The sequence below is a fragment of the Phyllostomus discolor genome, chromosome 6, assembly GCF_004126475.2.
Source record: "Phyllostomus discolor isolate MPI-MPIP mPhyDis1 chromosome 6, mPhyDis1.pri.v3, whole genome shotgun sequence".
In the NCBI taxonomy this organism is placed as follows: domain Eukaryota; kingdom Metazoa; phylum Chordata; class Mammalia; order Chiroptera; family Phyllostomidae; genus Phyllostomus; species Phyllostomus discolor.
Genome location: NC_040908.2, coordinates 116,151,771 through 116,171,251, shown reverse-complemented (window position 1 = coordinate 116,171,251; position 19,481 = coordinate 116,151,771). Strand labels below are relative to the sequence as shown.

The window sequence follows — 19,481 nt, the reverse complement described above, 5'->3', positions numbered from 1 at the left end:
AACAGGATCTCATACAATTCCTGAGCATACATGTCTAATTAAAATCAACCACTGCCAGTGACTGCCTGTGGTCACTGCCTGCTTATGATATATGAGGTGCTTCTACAGCACATTCATAGTAACCTTTACAACAACCCCATAAAGCAGGTGTTACTTCCCCAATTTTATAGTGCAGGACAAGGAGGCTCAGATAGGAAAGTGATTTGCCCTGCTTATGCAGAGCAGGAACTAGAAGAATGTGTCAGACCAACCAGAAACTCAACATGTCAACAGCTCAATCTTGACCTCCAAAGAGCCCTCTTCTTCTGGTCCCCATCTCTGTGACTGATGCCACTTTCCACCAGCAGCACAGCTGGAAACCTAGGCCACCCCTTGATACCCTACCCCTTCACTCCCCTCTCTGTATTAACCCATCACCAAATTCTGCTGGTTCTAACTCACTCAATCATGTCTACTTCTCACCATCTCTGCCTGCACTGCCCTAGCCGAAGTCATCATCATCTCTCACCTGAGCTGCTGCAGTGGCCTCCCAACTGGTCTCCCTGCATTCTGCACAGTAGGAAGTGCGATCCCTTCCCTGGCTCTCTGGAGAGCCTGGCTCCCGCTGGTTGGTCTGCATGCTCTCACCATATGCCCTGCCTCTTTCATTTTCTCAAACCCACTGCCTGTCCTGTTTCAGAAAATTTACACACGCTGATTCTTCTACCACTACTCCCAGCTTAGCAGGCCCTTCCTTCATATCTCAGATCAAATGTCACTTCCTCCAGGAAGCCTTCCCAGACTCCTAGTTTAGATGAGCAGGTATACACCAGACTGTTGAGCCTATGGCTAAAATACGGAAACACTTGTATACCAGTTGCTATGTAGTCTCTGCCCAAGGTCCTGGATGCCTCTTACCATGACCTGAGTTCCTCCCTGGGACCCAGCATCCCTCCCCACCATCCAGAGGATATGCCATGGCACATGGAAGGCCCCTGACTCCTCCTGAGGCTTTATGATGGAGGTCTGTGCACATATAGTCCAGATTATTAAATATTTTGCATGTCACCTCTGCTCTTGATCCTATACTTCTCCTATTGCATTGTTACATCGAGGTCCGAAAAAGTCCAGCCATTGTTAAAACAAAAAGAATGGAATGCGCTACATTGATATAACCTCGCAGCCAAGGAGAGTGGACTGGAATGCACATACGTGAACAATGATGACTTCACTGTACTAATCAACGGGTGTGGTAGGTGCTATTGAGTGAGCATGTGTAATGTGTGGCTGTCAAATTCAAAATGACTGAGCAAGCAGAGCAACGAATCTGCATCAAATTGTATGTTAAGCTTAAAAATTCCTTCACAGAAAATATTTCGATGATTCAGAAGGCCACAGCTATGGGCAACTGGTGATTGGCAGCTTCCTCATGACAACACATCTGATCATGCATCACATATTGTGCAGTGTTTTGGTGAAACAGCAAATCACCCAGGTGACTCAGCCCCACAACAGCCCAGATCTGGCTTTTCCCTTAAACTAAAATCACCTTTCAAAGGAAAGAGATTTGACCATCCATGAGTTCAGGAAAATATGACAGGGCCGCTGATGGCAACTGGGAGAACTGTGTGAGGGCCCAAGATGCCTACTTCAAAGGGGACTGAGTATGTACAATGTTTCTTGTATCTTCTTCAATAAATGTCTCTATTTTTAATATTACATGGCTGGATACTTTCTGAACAGACCTCGTACTTATTCAGGTAACTGAGTTCTGAACTCTGGAAGGGCAGGGAGCCCAAAAGTTAGTGAAGTCTCAATAAAGAAGACCTGAGGGACATGAAGAATGAAGTGAATGGGGCTGTGCTGCTTCCTCTACCTTTCTGTCTGTATCTGCTCATATTTTCCAACAACTTCAGGCACCAGGCAAAAAAGGCACAGGGCTGATGCAATGGAGCATCAAGGTGGGCAAGGTAGGCATGGAAGGGCTGCCTGTCCTGACAGGGTGAAGTCATGGTCCCCGCTACCTACAGACACTCAGGAAACAGGAAGAAGGAGAGCCTTTCTGGGCTTGATGTTTTTTTTCCTGCTTATTAGTCACTTTGTCCACCTTATAAAGAGCTCTCAAATCCATCCCCAGGTCCTTACTAATCAGATAACTCCTTAGTCCAAAGACCATCATCTTCCATGGCTGGAAAGACTCCCTTAGTGAGTTTCCCTGCTTCACTTCTCACCCATCTCTGCGTCTTCTGCACCAAGCCTGGTTTTAAAAGGTGCTATCTAACCATGTCTCTCTTCTGTTAAAAGTTCTGTGGCTTCCCACTATCCTCAAGATACATTCAGACTCACACCCCAGTTTCTGCAGTCTTCATCTTTGGGCCCTTTCTATCCTTCTAATCTCACTGTCGGTTTCTGTCCTTATTCTCTTCTACTTCCTGTATCCAGACACATGCTGTCCTCAGGGCCTTTGCATATGCTGTCCTAATGTCAAGAACTTCCCCAGCTCATTTCTATTTACTTTCTGGGTTTTAGCTTAAAAGGTAGATACATTGAAAGGCTTTTACTGACTAATCCTAGGCTGCTCATACGGTCTGCTGCTCATATAGTCTGTTGTTCATATGGTCCATTGTTCTTTTGCTATACACAGCATCCCTGAATTACCTGCTCAATGCCTGCCTTGAATAGAAGCTCCATGTGGACAGGGACTATGTCATTTTGTTATCCCCATTGCTTAGCCTGATTCCTGACACAAAGAAAAGGCTCAAACAATATTTGATGAAAGAAGACTTCTGGCCAAGATGGAGGTATAGGTAGATGCACTGTGCCTCCTTACACAACCAAATGAAGGACAACAACAAATTTAAAAACAAAAGACAACCAGAACTGACAGAAAATTGAACTGTATGGAAGTCCAACAACCAAGGAGTTAAAGAAGAAACATTCATCTAGACCAGTAGGAGGGGCAGAGATAGGCAGCTGGGCACAGAGGACTCCTGGCAAGACTGGGCAAGGTGGTGGCTGGTGGAACAGGTGGTCCCACATTTGCATACTGATAAACTGGGAGGAACAACTGGGGAGCAAAACAGACTACACAACCCAGAGTTCCAGTGCAGGGAAATAAAGCCTCAAAACCTCTGACTGAACAAGCCTTTGGGCGTTGAGGCAGCAGGAGAATTTCCCAGCCTCACAGGAGAGTTTGCTAGAGAGACCCACAGGGTCCTAGAACATACACAAAACCACCCACCTGGGAATAAGCACCAGAAAGGCCCAATTTGCTTATGGGTAGCAGCAGAAGTGACTGAAAACCAGCAGAGAGCTGAACAAGCTGCCTTGTTCCCTGTTGGACTCCTCCCCCACATACAGCACCACAACAAAGAGACATGGGTTGCCATGCCCTGGCAAATACCTAAGGTTCCGCCCCTTACTACATAACAGGTACACCAAGACAAAAAAAATGGCCCACATGAAAGAACAGAACAAAGCTCCAGAAAAAAATAGAACTAAGTGGCAAAGAGATGACCAACCTATCAATACAGAGTTCAAAACACTGGTAATCAGCATGCTCACAGAATTGGTTGAGTATGGTTGCAAAATAGAAGATAAAGTGAAAGCTATGAAAAGTGAAATAAAAGAAAATGTACAGGGAACCAATAGTGACGGGAAGGAAATCGGGACTCAAATCAATGGTTTGCAGAAGAAGGAAAAAATAAACATTCAACCAGAACAGAATGAAGAAACAAGAATTCAAAAAAATGAGGAGAGGCTTAGGAATCTCTGGGACTACATTAAACATTCCAATATCCAAATCATAGGGTTGTCAGAAGGAGAAGAGAAAGAGCAACAAATTAAAAACTTATTTGAAAAAATAATGAAGGAGAACTTCCCCAAACTGGCAAAGTAAATAGACTTCCAGGAAGTCCAGGAAGCTCAGAGTCCTAAAGAAGTTGGACCCAAGGAAGCATACAACAATGAACACCATAATTACATTACCGAAGATTAAAGATAAAAAGAGAATCTTAAGAGCAACAAAACAAAAGGACACAGTTACCTACAACGGAGTTCCCATCAGACTATCAAGCTGATTTCTCAAAGGAAACCTTACAGGCAAGAAGGGGCTGGAAAGAAGTATTCCAAGTCATGAAAGGCAAGGACCTACTTCCATGATTACCCTATCCAACAAAGCAATCATTTAGATTGGAAGGGCAGATAAAGTGCTTCCCAGATAAGGTCAAATTAAAGGAGTTCATCATCACCAAGCCTTTATTATATGAAATGTTAATGGGACTTATCTAAGAAAAAGAAGTTGATCAAAAATATGGACAGTAAAAGACAACAAACCTACAATTATCAACAACTGAACCTAAAAAAAACATAAAGAAAAATGATCTAAGCAAACAACTAGAACAGGAACAGAATCAGAAATGAAGATCACATGGAGGGTTATCAGTGAGGAAGGGGAAGGGGGGAGGATGGGGGGAAGGTACAGGGAATAAGCATAAATGGTAGATAGAAAATAGACAGGGGGAGGTTAAGAATAGTATAGGAAATGTAGAAGCCAAAGAACTTATATGTGTGACCCATGGACATGAACTAAGGCACCAAAGTCGGGGGGGGGGGGGGGGGCAGGGGGGAGGGGGTGTCAGGGAGGAGGGTAATAAAGGGGGAAAATGGGACAACTATAATAGCATAATCAATAAAATATATTTTTAAAAGAAAAATATTTAATACAAAATAATCAATATGATGAGGCTGTAAACTTGGACCTTTCCCCTGTCTCCAGAACGAAGGCTGAAATGTAAACTCCAGGAGTTTCTATAGAGCAGGGGTGTCACACTCATTTTCACTGGGGGCCACATCAGCCTCACAGTTGCCTTCAAAGGGCTGAATGTAATTTTAGGACTATATAAATGTAACTACGCCTTAACAGTTAAGCGAGAGTTCAGTGCTGCTGCCAGGTAGAAACAAGGTGGAGGCTAGATTTGGCCCACGGGCCTTGTGTTTGCCACCTGCGCTATAGAGATTTCAGAAAATAGCCAATTCATTTACATCCCTTCTTTTGATGTGTGGAAGGGGTCTGAAAACTCAGCAGTGAAGGTCTCTAAGGGACTTGACTGAATTCTTGAGAGAAAATTTGAACTGTTAAGGCCCTGGCTGGTGTGGCTCAGTGGATTGAGTGTGGGCATGTGAACCAAAGTGTTGCTGGTTTGATTCCCAGTCAGGGCACATGCCTGGGTTGCAGGCCAGGTCCCCGGTAGGGGTTAAAGAAGAGGCAACCACACATTGATGTTTCTCTCCCTCCCTCCTTTGTCTAAAAATAAATAAAAATATTTTTAAAAAAGAATTTGAACTATTAAAAGAAAATAAATTAATAAAAATACTAGAGAAAGAAGAAGGAGAGAAGGAGCAAAAGGGAAAATAAGCTCTCCAAAGACAAATCCTGAGTAGGAATGTGCAAGAAAAGACTAGTTGAAGATTGACCTTCAAAGGAAAAGGCAGCCCCCTGTAAGCTGAGAACAGGTCACATGTTCCAGGAAATGGACATCAGCCTGGATGGAGTCCAGTTCCTCCTCTGACCCTGATGAGCTCTGGGGCCCTCAGCCAGGCATCAGCCCTCTCTACAGCTTGGCTTCCTTCCCTGCCAAACAACAAGTGCCTAGGCCCCCCAGGCCTGGGGTTCCTGCACAGGGATCTGCAGGGAAGAACGGAGGTGTGTGGGTGGAGACTCTGAGGGTCTATAGATTTGGAGAGCTGAGCAACCACTGCTCCCAGTGCAGGAGGCTTCAGGGGCCAAGGCTCAGGTGCTCCATCCCTGCTCCTCTGGCCCTGTCCCAGCCTTGTCAGGCATCTTGAGCCGCCAACAAACTGAGAGACATTGGTCTGATGTAACTGAATGTCAACCAGGTAGCACAGGGCCTAGAGAATTTCCTCTGAAGCTGCTGCACATATATGGACACAGTGTGGGTTGGGCTGCCAAGTGAGTGCCCCCAGGCCCGATATTCATGGATCCTGGAGTCACAGGTATTCAAGGAACCTAGAAAACATCTGGGACAAAGGTCTTAACTGTTTTGTCTGATGGACCCCTGCTTTGGCAGGTTCTTGAAACTTAAATACCCTTTCCCAGCAAAATGTTTATAAGTAAATAAAATAACATCCCTAGGATTGTGGTGGAAACCAATTGTATTGAAATGGTTTTCAAAATGTTAAACTGATAACTTTATGATACAGTAATATTTTTATTTTTTATAAGTCAAGGTTTATAACAAGATCTAGGGGCAGGTTTAATAACTTTCATAACCCTGAAGTAGTTATGAGTGTAAATGCTATTTTGAGGGATCTCCAACAACTATAAAGGGATACAAAAATATCTGACTCCTCCTGGTAACAAAGTCCAGGAGACATCTAATGATATTGTGGTTTATTGCCTATACACACAATGGAAGAAATGCTAATTTTTTCCCAGCTACATGCTCACATAAAAACCTGTGATTTAGGGCAGTGACCTGACTGTACCGAAGAGGAAAACAAAACCCCTGAAGGGGCAGAGACTTGCACAGAGCTACCCAGCAACTGAGAGTTCAAACCTGGTTCCAGTACAGGCCTGAAGGAGCTACCCAGCCCTGCTCTGCCCACTTTGCTGAGCTGCCTTCTAAGTGCCTGACTCTCTGAAGCCCACTACACAGGACCATGGTGCGACTTCCCTGAGCCTTGCTTTCCTCATTCGTAAAATGGGAACAAACACACCCACCTCCGCAGGCTGCTGTGGGAAGAGGATGAGGAAAGGACCAAGAAAGGGCCTTGCTACCTGCATAGTGCTCTGTACTTGTATAAATGAACAACTTGTGAATAATTACTATATACCACCTCACGTGAAACCTAAGGATAGGGACCTTGGGTGTCAGTGAAGGGGAAGGCCCAGGGTGCTAAACCCCGCTGCCTTTAGGAGTAAGACAGTAAAGGAGGGTTGGAGACTGTGGCAAACTTGAGAAGTCATGCCCCTCTGAACGGAGCAGCCACCATTCAGGCCCTGTGGAGGACACCACCCAGGAAGGTGTGAAACCAAGGCTCGGGAAGGTGAGATGGTGGACCTGTGTAGTGGATTGGGGGAATCGTGCCCTTGGAAGGTGGCTGTCTAAAGTGGGCGGAGCAGGGCCTAGCAATGCCAAATCTGACTTTCTAAGAGGTGATGAAAATCCATATTTTTTTTTGCAAAATGTCCTGGTTTTTATATTAAATATCTTGATATTTAAAACAGGATGTGAGCCCCAAAACATGTATGCAGGTTCTAAGTCTGCAGCCCCGGGGTGGGGTGTACAGGTAGGGAAGGAGACGAAACCGGTCTGTGTTTCCCATACAGGCCAAGAGGGTCCTCGCCTCACCCTGCCAGGGCTGGCCCTGGAGGTTGGATGGTGCCGGTGCAGGCCAGGCATTCTCACTAGGGCAACTAAGATCCCCCAACAGAGACAGCAGGTCATAAAATGCAAAATGTTTATACCCCCTACCTCTCACTGCTGTGAGGCTGCCTTGTTTTATTAATGACCTTGACTTGTGCTCACAGCACATCAATGTAAACAGAGATACGTCCAGGGCAGGTAACGCAGGCAATTCTAACAGATGAAGAAACAGGCTTCCAAATATAAATAGGAAGATAAATAGATAGAGATCCAAGTCTTCTTCATGCTAATTTGCAGGCTCTGAGCCACAGACTTGGAGAATCTTGGATCATTTATGCTGGAAGGGACCTCTGTTTGGAGGACAGGAAAAGACTTGCCAAGGATGGTGTTTGTTATGTGAATACTTTCGATTTCTCAAAGCATCAGTTTCCTCATCTAAAACCACCAACAGAGCCACTCAGTTTTTTGAATGTGTCATATTCTCTGCAGCCCAATGCTGCAGTTCACAGTTCCCTCCTTCATCTGGCCATCTCTGACTGGACCTTCAAGATCAGCTTTGGGAACCTGCCTTGCCCCCTTCCTCTGCCCCCATCAACCAGAGCACTTGCCACACAGGACTGCCACTGTTGGCATATGTGTCTGCCCCTCTGGCCCAGGGCGACTGCAGCTCTGTCACTCAGAGCCCAGCACAGGGCCTGGCACAAGGGAAAGACTCTACAACCCTCTGCTGAATGAAGCCATGAGCAATGTACATGTAAGTCCGTCTTGAGTGGCATAAGGAGGTGGCAAATAAAGACCATCAGGGGAAAGCTCACCACCACCTTCTTGATATGAAGTTAACATGCCAGCTGGTCCCAAGTCTAGGATCAAATAGAGACTTTGGTTCTACCACATCAAAGACCAGCCAAAACGCTGGTAATGACGGTACATGGTAACTTTGATCATCCCTCTTGCAGACAAATGAGGCAGCAATCAAAGTTGTTCCTGGAAATCCATATGTGTCAGGCTCCACAGTGGACACTTTGTCACACTGCCTCACTTAATTCCCAGGAACTCCTGAAGTAGGTAATACACTGACTTCATAGTTTACAGGTGTGCAATAAGAAAGCCACGGCAGAAAGGCAGGACTGAAGCCAATCCACACATCTCCAGAGTTCTTTCCATCCTATCCACATCCTCACTGCCACAATGTAATTTCCTTCACCTTGCCTGGTCCAACCATTACTTATACCAGACACGAAGCAGCAAGGTGGAGCTTTGAATGAATTATTTCCCTACTCCCACCCCAGCCCTGAGGTTCCAGACCTGCCATTGCCACAGGTCTGGGAACTTGAGACAAGGTGCTCACTGTGAGGTCTCTCTGGGAAAAGGAATAAAATGCATCAGACAGAAGAGGATCCCCAAGCTCCTCCCCCACCTCCCCAGTCACTTCAGCAATGGAGTGGGTAGGAGGGAGACACTGTTCTGCTTCCTTTAGGGTTTACTTTTTAAATATTATTTACATTTTCATGGTACCCATAGAAAACTTTGTTTTAGAGGGTGCCTACTTGGAGACAGAGGCCCACATGCAGGTTCATTCGTTCCGTCATCAGCCTTCTATTAATAGCTGCAGCTGCAGTGAGGTGGGACAGAGAAGGGGGATGGTGAATGGCACGGCTAACACACCGACACCAGTCTGATTGCTCAGTGGGTGCACTGGGCATTCCCAGCTTCATAGCATTCCCTGTACTGTCAGTGGATGAGAGAGAGGTTTGGAGTCAGAGAGACTCAAGTCTCAAGCTCACATAACCACTCTGACACTGGGTTTCTCTGCATAGGGCTTCTATGGTGAAGATCAAGTACACAGACATAGGGCATCTAGCCAGTAGTGTCCGCACACTGCATGCTGGTCACCCCATTCCCTGCCACCGTCACTTGAAAGCTGTTGGGGACTGAGAGCTGGAGGCAGCAGAGGCACGGAGGGGGCCAGTACAGTGGATGTGCTATTTATTTCCTTGGGCTTGGCCTCCATTGGACCTTTCTCATCCCACTGGGTTGGACAAAAAGTCCATTATGTTTTTTCTGTTCAACGGTTCTAGTAGTGTTTAGTCATCTTTAACTTCATTGAAGACAATTTTGTTAGATGGTATTGTGACAGCTGTCACATCAGTGTGTATTTAAAAAAATTATCAAAATTAGTGAATTTTTGTGAAGTCATTTTAATATTAAAGATGAAAGAAAATATGCAATACTTCCAATGTATTATGCTTTGTTATTTCAAGATGGTAAAAATGCAACTGAAATGCAAAAATAAAAAGGTTTGTGCAGTTTTTGGAGAAGGTGCTGTGACTGATTGAATGCGTCAAAAGCGGTTTACAAAGTTTCTTGGTACTATTGACACTTTGGCCAAGTAATTCTTTGCTGTGGGGCTTTCTTATGCATTGGAAGATGCTTAGCAGCACCCCACTAGAAGCCAAAAGTGGGATATAGCCGACATACTTAAAACATCCAAATCAATAGTTATTGGTGAAAATGAAAAAAAATGTATCTTTTATTTTATGGAAGAAACATAACAGACTTTTTGGCCAACCCAATACTTTATTGATTGGGCTAATATTTTACAAGTGCACAATATGTAGTTTTTTATGAGCTCATAAAAATCTTCAGAATGAAATCAAAATTTGTCTGTCAGTATCTTTCTTGAAGACCGAAGCCCAATACTTGAGCTTAAATTCTTGAGCTCTCTGTAATCGAACTGGCTAATGTCCCCACCCAGCATGCACTTGGTAGCCTCCACTCAGGTCTGCTGACCCTTCTCTCAATGTGTTCTGCCCATTCCTGCCTCTGAACATTTGCTCACGCTGTTCCTCTCCTGGAAGAATCCAAACCCTTCTGGTGACTGCTCCCCACCCACTCGAGAAGCATTTCCTTGCAATTCAAGCCCCTGTTGCATCTCTCTCCTCAAAAATCTCATGATGCTAAGAGTATCAGTCCATTTGTGTTCTGTTCTTCTTTTCTTCCCTGGGATGTTTGACTGGCTGCAGGGCCATGAGTGAGTCTCTGAAGCTTTAAGGTCTCCACGTACTCTCACATGAAGGAGTGCTCCTCCAAGGCAGAGACAGTGCAGACCCTCAACCTGCTGACTCCATGTGAGTAATTCCTCCCCATCTTTCAAGGCCCAGGATGAGTGCTCCCTCCTCAGACCGAGGAAGGTCTCCTTGGCCCACCCGGCTGGTCTTCATCTCTCCCACCTACAGCTTCCCACAGCACTCCATCTGAATCTTTCCCAGGGGACATATCACTTCCCGCCATGTAGCCATTCACACGGCTGGCTCCTCAACACTGTGAGAACGTGAGGGTAGGGGCCTTGCCCTGTTCACTGCCACCTCCCTGGCACACCACACAGAGCTCACATAGAATGTGTTTCAGTAAATATATGTCAAATCATGATGATAATAATAACAATAAAAAGAACAGAAAGCAAAATGTAACACTTATTATTGCTGTGCATTATTGTAAATGCTGTGCATATATTAGCTTATTTAAAGCTTTACATATATTAGTTTACTGAATGCTCATAGCCTCCTTTAAGTACTCCCATTTTTTTAATAAAGAACCTGAGTCACAGAGAGGTCAGGTAATAGGCCCAAGTTCAAGCAAGTGGCAGGGCTCCTGCTTGAATCTAGGGCAAATGGCTCTAGCAAAGACGATCTTAACCACTGAACAATACCACCCCTGGGTTCATTCATCTTCATATCCTCAGTGCCTTGCAAAGAACGAGGCAGTCAGCAAGGGCTCAATTAGCAAGTGCTCCCAACACCCCTCTGTTGGAAGGCTGCCACCAGGCATGGTGAGACACAAGATGGGAAAAGCACCTGGCAGAGTGGATACTGTCCCTGCCAAGCCTGCCACAAGCACATTCTGAAGTGGGTTGTTCTCCTCTTAATGAGATGCACCAGCCCCCACCCCACACAGCCTTCTCTGTCAGGGAGAGCTAATTCATTCTTAGCAGCAAGTCTAGACTTAAGAGCTGTATGTTGTTACCAGCGGGACTAGCTGCCCACCTATTCCTATAGTCAGTAAGGCTCCTACACAGTCAATTTGTCTTCCAGACTACCCCATCCTTAGGCACCGTCAGAAATAATCCTTTTGTAAGGCTGATGAAGCTCCTGGACCCGGAACTAGAAGGCAAGGAAGTGAAGCCTACATCATTCTTCCCTGACCTCAGCTGCTTTGGAACTGTAAGTCCCCTTTCATACAAGCAATGTTAACTTTTCCACAGATTACAAAACAGAGTATGGTGTCCTAGTACTTCAGAATATGATTCGAAAGCCAAGTGAAATTAATCTTTTGGCTTGTTTATTCCCAGACCTTGTGCAAAGGGACCAGGACTCTGGATAGACAAAGAGAACCCCAGCTGATGGTTCTGAAGTTATGGGTCCAGGTCTCCCCACTTCAGTGCTTCACCAGGAAGCATAGTGAATTACATGCACCAGACCCTCCCTCCCCATCAGAAGATACCCTATGTGAGGCTTTCTAAATGGATAATCCTCTGCTAAGTCCCGCACAATCATTTCCAATGTTTGCTGGTAATGGACACCAGGAAGCCAGCGAACTTGCTCTAAATTCATTTTCTAATAACTCTTGTGCGGGAAAAGCTTCATCCCTGCCTATTTCAAAGCTCTGGAAATCAGACTCCTAACAAATTTCCTTTGCCTTTGTTCCACATAATCCTGCTTCTGTCTGCTCCATGCTCTTCCTCAAATGTGTTGGGTCCCAGTGGGCCACTGTCCTCCATGAATGATGGCTTCTGGCTCAACAAATGGCCCTCCATCTATCATTGTGGAGCTCTAGAGGCAACAAGAGGGCCCTCTGTTTCCCTCCGCAAGCAGGCAGAGTGATGGCCCTGCCTTGGACTTGCTTCCCCCACTCTCTTGAGAGGGATACTGTGAATGCTGGCAACTCTGGAGACGCAAGTAAAGGCTGAGCCACTTCCACTTTCAATGTGAAGCCCTCTGGTGTGTGGAGACCCCACTTATGTTCTCCTCTCCCAGATGGCCAATCCCTATAATCCCTCACCCTCCACTCTGCAGCCCCAGCCTGTCTTCCAATCCTGTCATCCGTCTCTCTGTCGAGCTCTGAGAATCTAATGAGATAAACATGCTGCACATGGTTTGCAAATACAGAATGGGCAGAGCCATTAAGGGAGACTGTCTTTGCAGTCAGGAAAACCTGGGTTCAAATGTGACTTGCCACTTTCAGGCCTGGTGACCTTGCAGAAGCCACTTAACCTTCTCTAAGCCTCAATTTTCCTATCTGCAAAGTAGAAATGGCAATGCCTGTCTCACAGTGTTGCCATGAAGCTCAAGTGGGTAATGAAGGTGAAGGATGTTAATCACTAAGCACAGTGCCTGGCAGGCAGAAGGCATTAATAAAGGGTCTTATTATTTAAAAATATAATAGTATAATATTAATAAGATTCTGTATTTTCCCTAAAACTCTAGGAAAATTGATGGTGGAGAGCAATGAATTCAGTTTACCTGTGGCTTTGTGTCCCCCTTGACAAAAGGTGAAGGGGCTTGAGCTTGAGCACCCTAGGGTGCCAGTTCCAAACAGCCCAGTACACCCAGATCAAGTTCAGACTCTGGCTGTGCCCCTTGCTGTGTGACCTTGCTAAGTGATTTAACCTTTCTAAGCCCCAGTTCCTTCCTCTGCAGACTGCAACAAATAAGATCGACTTTATAGGTCCATTGTGAGTACTAGTGAGATAATGCAGGGGAAAAGCTAGCCTTTACCACCTGGCACATAGTAGGTGCTAAGGAAATTTTAGCTAGTTATGTTAGTTACTTATTCATTAGACTCCTAACAAAAGTCTAGGAGATTGTGCTATTGTGCTGGAAGAGGTAAAAATGAGGAAGAAGAGGAGGAGGAGGGAGGGATGAGGGGAAGAACAGATGAGAAAGACATATCTATATCCTCATGGAGCTCACAGACTAATGCAGTAATTTTCAGCCCTGACTTATGGAACTTTAAGAAATGCTGCTAGCCCTGGCTGGCATAGCTCAGTGGATTGAGCGCGGGCTGTGAACCAAAATGCCGCAGGTTTGATTCCCAGCCAGGGTACATGCCTGGGTTGCAGGCCATGACCCCCAGCAACTGCACATTGATGTTTCTCTCTCTCTCTTTCTCCCTCCCTTCCCTCTCTAAAAAAATATAAATAAAAATTTAAAAATCTAAAAAAAAAAAAAAGAAAAGAAATTCTGCTGCCCAGGTGTCATACCCAGAGATTGTGATTTAATTGGTCTGAGGTGAGGCCTGGGCATCAGCACTTTGTGAAAGCTCCACAGATGATTGTAATGTAACCAGGGCCATGAAAGACCGGTATATTTGGGGGATGCTATGAACACAGAAATGTATTTAATAATATATGCTTAGGTCCCCAACAGAGTTATGTACAAAAGGTAAGGGGAACACACACAACAGGAAAGAGATTGCCTCATCATTTAGTGACAGTGTAGGCATTCACCAGAAGGAGGAGCTGAAGGAAGGGCATTCTGAGCCTTTTCTGGAAGATTCCGAATAAAGACAGAGGTACAGTGAGTCACCAGGTAGGAGCAAACCAGGGCAACCAGGAGGGAACTGAGAAAAGCTGGACTATGTCTCTATGTCTTTTTATTTTTTAACTTTATTTATTGCGGGGGGTGGGGGTAGGAGAGAGAGAGACATCAATTTGTCATTTCACTTACTTATGAAGTCATTGGTTGATTCTTGTATGTGCCTTGACCAGGTATTGAACCCACAACCTTGGCATTTTGGGATGACACTCTAACCAATGGAGCTATCCAGCCAGGGCTGCACTATTTCTTATGAGCAGAGCTCCTCAGGGTCCCCAGCCCTAAACTCCATGCTCCCCAGTCCTTGGCCGGGACACTGCTCCAAGGGTTCCGCCACTCAGAGAGAAAGAGAGTTGGACAGAGAGAGTTACTTCTGCATGGTCAGGCAGCCTCTGTAAAGTGCCCCCTCAATGGTGACACATGCCTTGCAGAGAGGTCAAACACTAGGGTGACTCAAAGGTTTGCTGGTTGGTGGGAATGGCCTCCTGTCCATGGTGCTGAACAGTCCCTGTGCTAGAGAACCAGGCTGTTCAACCTGTGGTCTGTAGATAAGCAGTGTCAATGTCCCCTGGGAGCTGGTTGGGAATGCAGGATTGTGGACGGCACCCCAGACCTAGAGCATCAGAATCTGCCACTTATCCAGCGTCTGGGTGATCTCTGTGCCCAGTGAAGTCTCGGGTGTGCTGTTCTAGGCCAGTGTTTTCAAAGCTGTAGGTTCCATCTCATTTGGGAGTCAAAAAGTTAAATTAGCTCATTGGAAACAGCATTTTCAAAGAAAAGAATGGACTGGAACAGAAAAGAATTTTAAAATGTTGGCGTTTATCCCACTTAAGGGCAAGTCGTGTTATTACAGATCGGGGCATACAGAACAGGATCCAGGACGTAGTTATTCCTGTGAGTTGCATTTTAAACAAAGTCTAAAAGCCACTGCTTGTTTCTCCTAACCCTGGGACATGGGTGATTCTTATCCAGTATCTCCCAGGACTCTGAGCCAGGTGAGTGTTGGAGAAAAGAAGGTCATAGGTCAATAGAGGAAGAGAATGGGAAGCTGAGACTGGGCCTGCTGAAGAGGTATATGCTGAAAGATCATGGGAGAAGGTAAAAAAAATAAGTAAATACATAAATAGATGCATGGATACATACATAGCAGAGGGGACTGGATTTGAGTGTTATTGTTTGTAGACTTAAGTGCTCTTAGTTTCCTTTTAATTTCAATACAATGTTGTAAACTTTTAGAACAAACATTGTAGTGAGTTTGTATTTCTCCACACCTGCAGTTGATGTTTTTGTACTTAGGGACTCCCTCACCTCTCTGGTGGTTTGCTACCACCCCTTCCAGGGAAGCTGGAGGAGGGCGGGCAAAGAGTGGGGAGTGCCCAGGACTTAGAGTCACTGGCTCCTCACCAAGGCCAGGTTTCCCACTGCTTGCCATCAACCAAATCATTAGGAGGAGCAATTCTAAAGAACTCCGAAAAGAAAGAAAAGAGGCCTTTTTAAAAGGCACAGCCATTTTGTTTGCTTCAAGAGGTGACATAGAACAGAATGTCAACAGCAGAAGTGACACTGTGATTTTTCTCTCAGAACTCGGCAATGGGAGTTATTAACCTCTTGCCACGTGTCTGTAACTTCATTTATTCAACAGTGTCCTACGTTCTGTTTTGCTTGGAAAATTGGTGCCTAATGGGAGATGACAAAAAATGACTTTTAAAATAATTTCTTCCCAGGCTAGGGAAGTTTATAAAACATTGAGCTTCATATTTGCACTTTGGGCAATTGTGCAAGGTCATGGTGTGGGACAAAAAGTTTGTTAACACCCACATATGGTTTCAGCTCCTAGGAAGACACAACTCCGTGGACCCAAACTTGCATTTTGTTCTGCAAGACAGCAGAGTCAAAATGACCGTCTCCTCTCTCATGAGCTCTGATAAGGACAACTTGAACAGCTTTAGTTTATTTTTTCAATAATCAAATGATAACGTAATAATATATTTCTACAATCTATAAGGCAAATCATGTTTGATGCAGACAGGGAACCTAACATTTTTAGGGCATTTTAAGTCCCTCAAACCCTACATTAGTTGGCATGACCTTTACCATGAAAAGAGGATGGCTAATGCTTACATGTGGTACAGTACGCTGCTCCTGGGCCTTCATATCTTTACTTAATCCACTTGACAAACAATAGCATGAGAATTACAATCCCTATCTTCAGAGATGGTAAAATGAAAGCTCAGGGACGGTTAGCCCAAGGTCACAGAGCAACACAACCACAATCCGAACTGCAGACAAGTCTGGCTTCAAAGCTCAAACCAAGCTGACCAAGTGTGACCTTGTTCAGCTGCTTTTCCGCCTCAGTTCCAGAAACCCCAGCATTTTACGATAACCTTCTTTCCCATGGCTTCCGGTGATTTTCTCAAGTTGCTGCTCTCCTCTCCCTAGGTCTTGTATCTGAGAAGGCTGACATCACCCCCAGGCTTTGTCTGGCACTGCAGGGACTGCCCTGTGTGGGTAGCTGGTCACTTCCAGAGAGGGATCTCTGGAAAGGGACTGGCTTTCCGTACTGGCCCCAAATGAGACCTGTCTTCCCTCCATTCAGTCAGAGAGTTTTAAAAAGAGTCAAACAGCATGTATTCAAAGTGGGGAAATCTAAGTACAATTCAACTCTGAAGCCGGATTTCTTCAATATCACAATTTAAGCATTTCTGAAACTGGTTCATCCTTAGAGAGAAAAAGCCCCATCTAAAAAATAACCTTTTAAAAAAATCTTGATCTGAATACAAAGACAGTCAATTTAACGTACCAGTAATGTCTCCATTACTGTCACCACGTTCCATGCACTGTGAAGAGGGTGGGGGGGCGGGGGGTGAATGCAATGAGGTGCCTCAACGTTGACTTGGACCAGGGTATTTATTTATGGCTTTTCACCAGTTAAAAAAGAAAAAAAACATGGAAAAATGTAAGTGAAATTCAAGCTAGATGGAAAACATTTCAATGCAATAAAAATTTTTCTGCCCATCAGCACTTGTCTAACAATGAAACCTCCAACCTTATTAGTAAGTTTTACCCAAAGGAGTGCTAGTAAACATTTAACAACTGGTTCTCCAGGAAAACACAACACAACAAAACAAAAGCCCTGATTTGAAGCATTTTCTGATTTCTGGGTTTTGAATTCTCCTGCCATGGCTGATTTCAAGCTCTCAGGGTAGAGTCATTGAAAGTGGAGCTGGGAATATTATTTCCACCACACAGACAAAATGAGTGTAAGTAATCTCAGGGGCAATATATAATGTAGTAAAATAATCGGGAAGTGATAAATGTCAAGTATTCATTCCCTTTATCTTTGATGTACAGGGTGGGGCAAAATTAGGTACACAGTTGTGAGTACGTGAAATGCAGAGCTCATTCTTGTATTATTATTTATTAATCATTGCATTATTTTCCATATGAACAACTTAAACCTACTTTTGCCCCACCCTGTAATTTATTTAAGCCTAAGTTTTTATCATTTAATTTAGTAAAGCGTGCTTACTATCTATTGCACAAAATCCCTGAAAAGTAAACAATCAGTTCCTGTAAGTCAGTACGAAGGCATTCCACAACTTCCCAGGACCTTTACCAGAGGGGAGGGGCAGGCAACCAGGCTGGGCAGCCATTTGCCATGGATATGAGTCTTTAACTGAGTGTTTAAACTCATCCAATTCAGGCAGCAGCAGTGGGGACCACAGCTACAGTGTCATTGCTGTGGCGCTTCAGTACCTACCGTGTGCCAGTGACCGTGCCGAGAGCTTTGTGTGCATTGTCTCATTTATCTTGATTAAACCCCGTAAGGTAGGTTGGGACTAATATCACCCCCATTTTAGAGATCAGGCCGTTGAGGCTCAGAAATATTAGGTAACTTGCTTAGAGTCACAGACAGATGAGTGGCAGTGTTGAAAGGTTTGACTCCAAACCTCTTTTTTCTTAAATCAGGACATCACACATATGTTGTGAGAAATGCACTATACTCCTGGTTCATGAACCCCCACTATCCTTCAGGGCAAAATGACTGGAGAAACATGAGAAAAGAAGATCTGGCTGTTCCCAGTTGCCATCTCAGAAGGGTTGGCTCACCCTTCTGAGCCCAGAGACCTAAAGTCAACCAAGAGCACACAAAGGAAGCATTTAAATGAGCAGTATCTCCCTTTCTTTCATAGCAATAAACAAACAACTTAAATCTGCAATTGAGAACATTCATATAAAATCACCATCTCTGTCAGTAAAAAGTCAAATATCTACAACTTAAGTTTTTCCACCAAATGGGCAATTAATTTAGACATACTGGAGAAACTGCTTCAATGTGCAGCCAAATTTAAACTTTCGTGTCTCTGTGCTAATAAATGACAAACTCTTTTTCCTTTAACCAAGGAATAGTGAAGAGGGGATGATACAAACTAGATACCTAACATGAGCACAGTGCCATATTTCCACATCATAAAGATGCAGGCGAGTTCAGATGTCTTGCCCAGTACTGACCATCACATTCTCTATCGTTCGGTAAAATCATAGATGATCCCACACACTAAGCCAACAACCTTCCAATGTGTCTTATCCCGAAGCCCTGTCCCTATGCCCTGAGCCCACACAAGGTGAGCACCCCAACAGGGCATGCAGTTGGCTGATAAGATGTTCCTACTGCGTAGAGGAGGCTCCCCCAGTGATAACTGGGCCTAAAAGTTAGCTCACTCCCTCTATACAGTGTCCACCTACCTTCCACTGTGATACAAGGTCCCAGCAGGGCAAGAATAACATGATCCACCTTTGGTAGGACAGGGAGGGTTCAGAACCCACTGGCTCACCTCCTCTCCTCTCTGCAGTCTTCTACCTCTGGTAAAATTCAAAGATTATACCTGAATGCAAGAGTTTGCACTCAGTGTTTACCTGCAGAGGTTTCAGTCACCCGCTGAGCCAAGATCCCTGGGCTGTGCATCTTAGCTGCTTTTTCATCATGCCTCCATGGCACAGAACACGGAGCACAGCTGCATGATGCAAACTACCTCAACTGTGGGCAACAGCTCCTACAGCCACAGACCCGGATGCAGGTGGGGCCGCCTGCTCTTGGCCTGGAGGAATTTCACTTTGAAGTCACTCAGAATTGCAGTTGAGAAAGAAATAATAACCACTATAAACATTTTAGTACAACCAATGTGACAGTCATTTCCAGCCCTCACAAGCAGCTCTTGACTACAGCTATCCCACTTCTTGGATGAGGCAACTAAGGCTCACAAAGGCAGAGAAGCATGCCCCGCCAGTGTCACACTACCGGAAGTGGCAGAACGAGGTTTAAAACTCATGGTCACTTATATCCAGAGTGTTTATTCTAGTCACATTGCAACTCTGCCTACCCCAAGGGAAAAAATAATTACTTAGGGCTTGCTTACGCTAAACCCATAATGAGGATAATAATAATGAAAATAACTAACATTTAGATAGTGCTTACAATGTTCCCAGCACTGTTGAAATCCAGATTTTTAAATTTTCCCAA

At 44.8% G+C, this 19,481-nt stretch overlaps 1 protein-coding gene across 6 annotated transcripts in view; it reads right to left on the bottom strand.

The window, feature by feature from the left end:
• The window catches only part of TENM4 (teneurin transmembrane protein 4), a 736,252-nt gene that overhangs the window by 592,707 nt on the left and 124,064 nt on the right, over positions 1 to 19,481 (bottom strand). The window contains exon 1 of one of the 6 annotated variants that reach the window (XM_036028746.1): positions 18,707 to 19,040. The exons of the other annotated variants lie outside the window; for them this stretch is intronic. The gene's annotated coding sequence lies outside the window, so the exon portion shown is untranslated. Of the gene's footprint in view, positions 1 to 18,706; positions 19,041 to 19,481 lie in introns of those variants that run through there. 6 annotated transcript variants of the gene reach the window in all.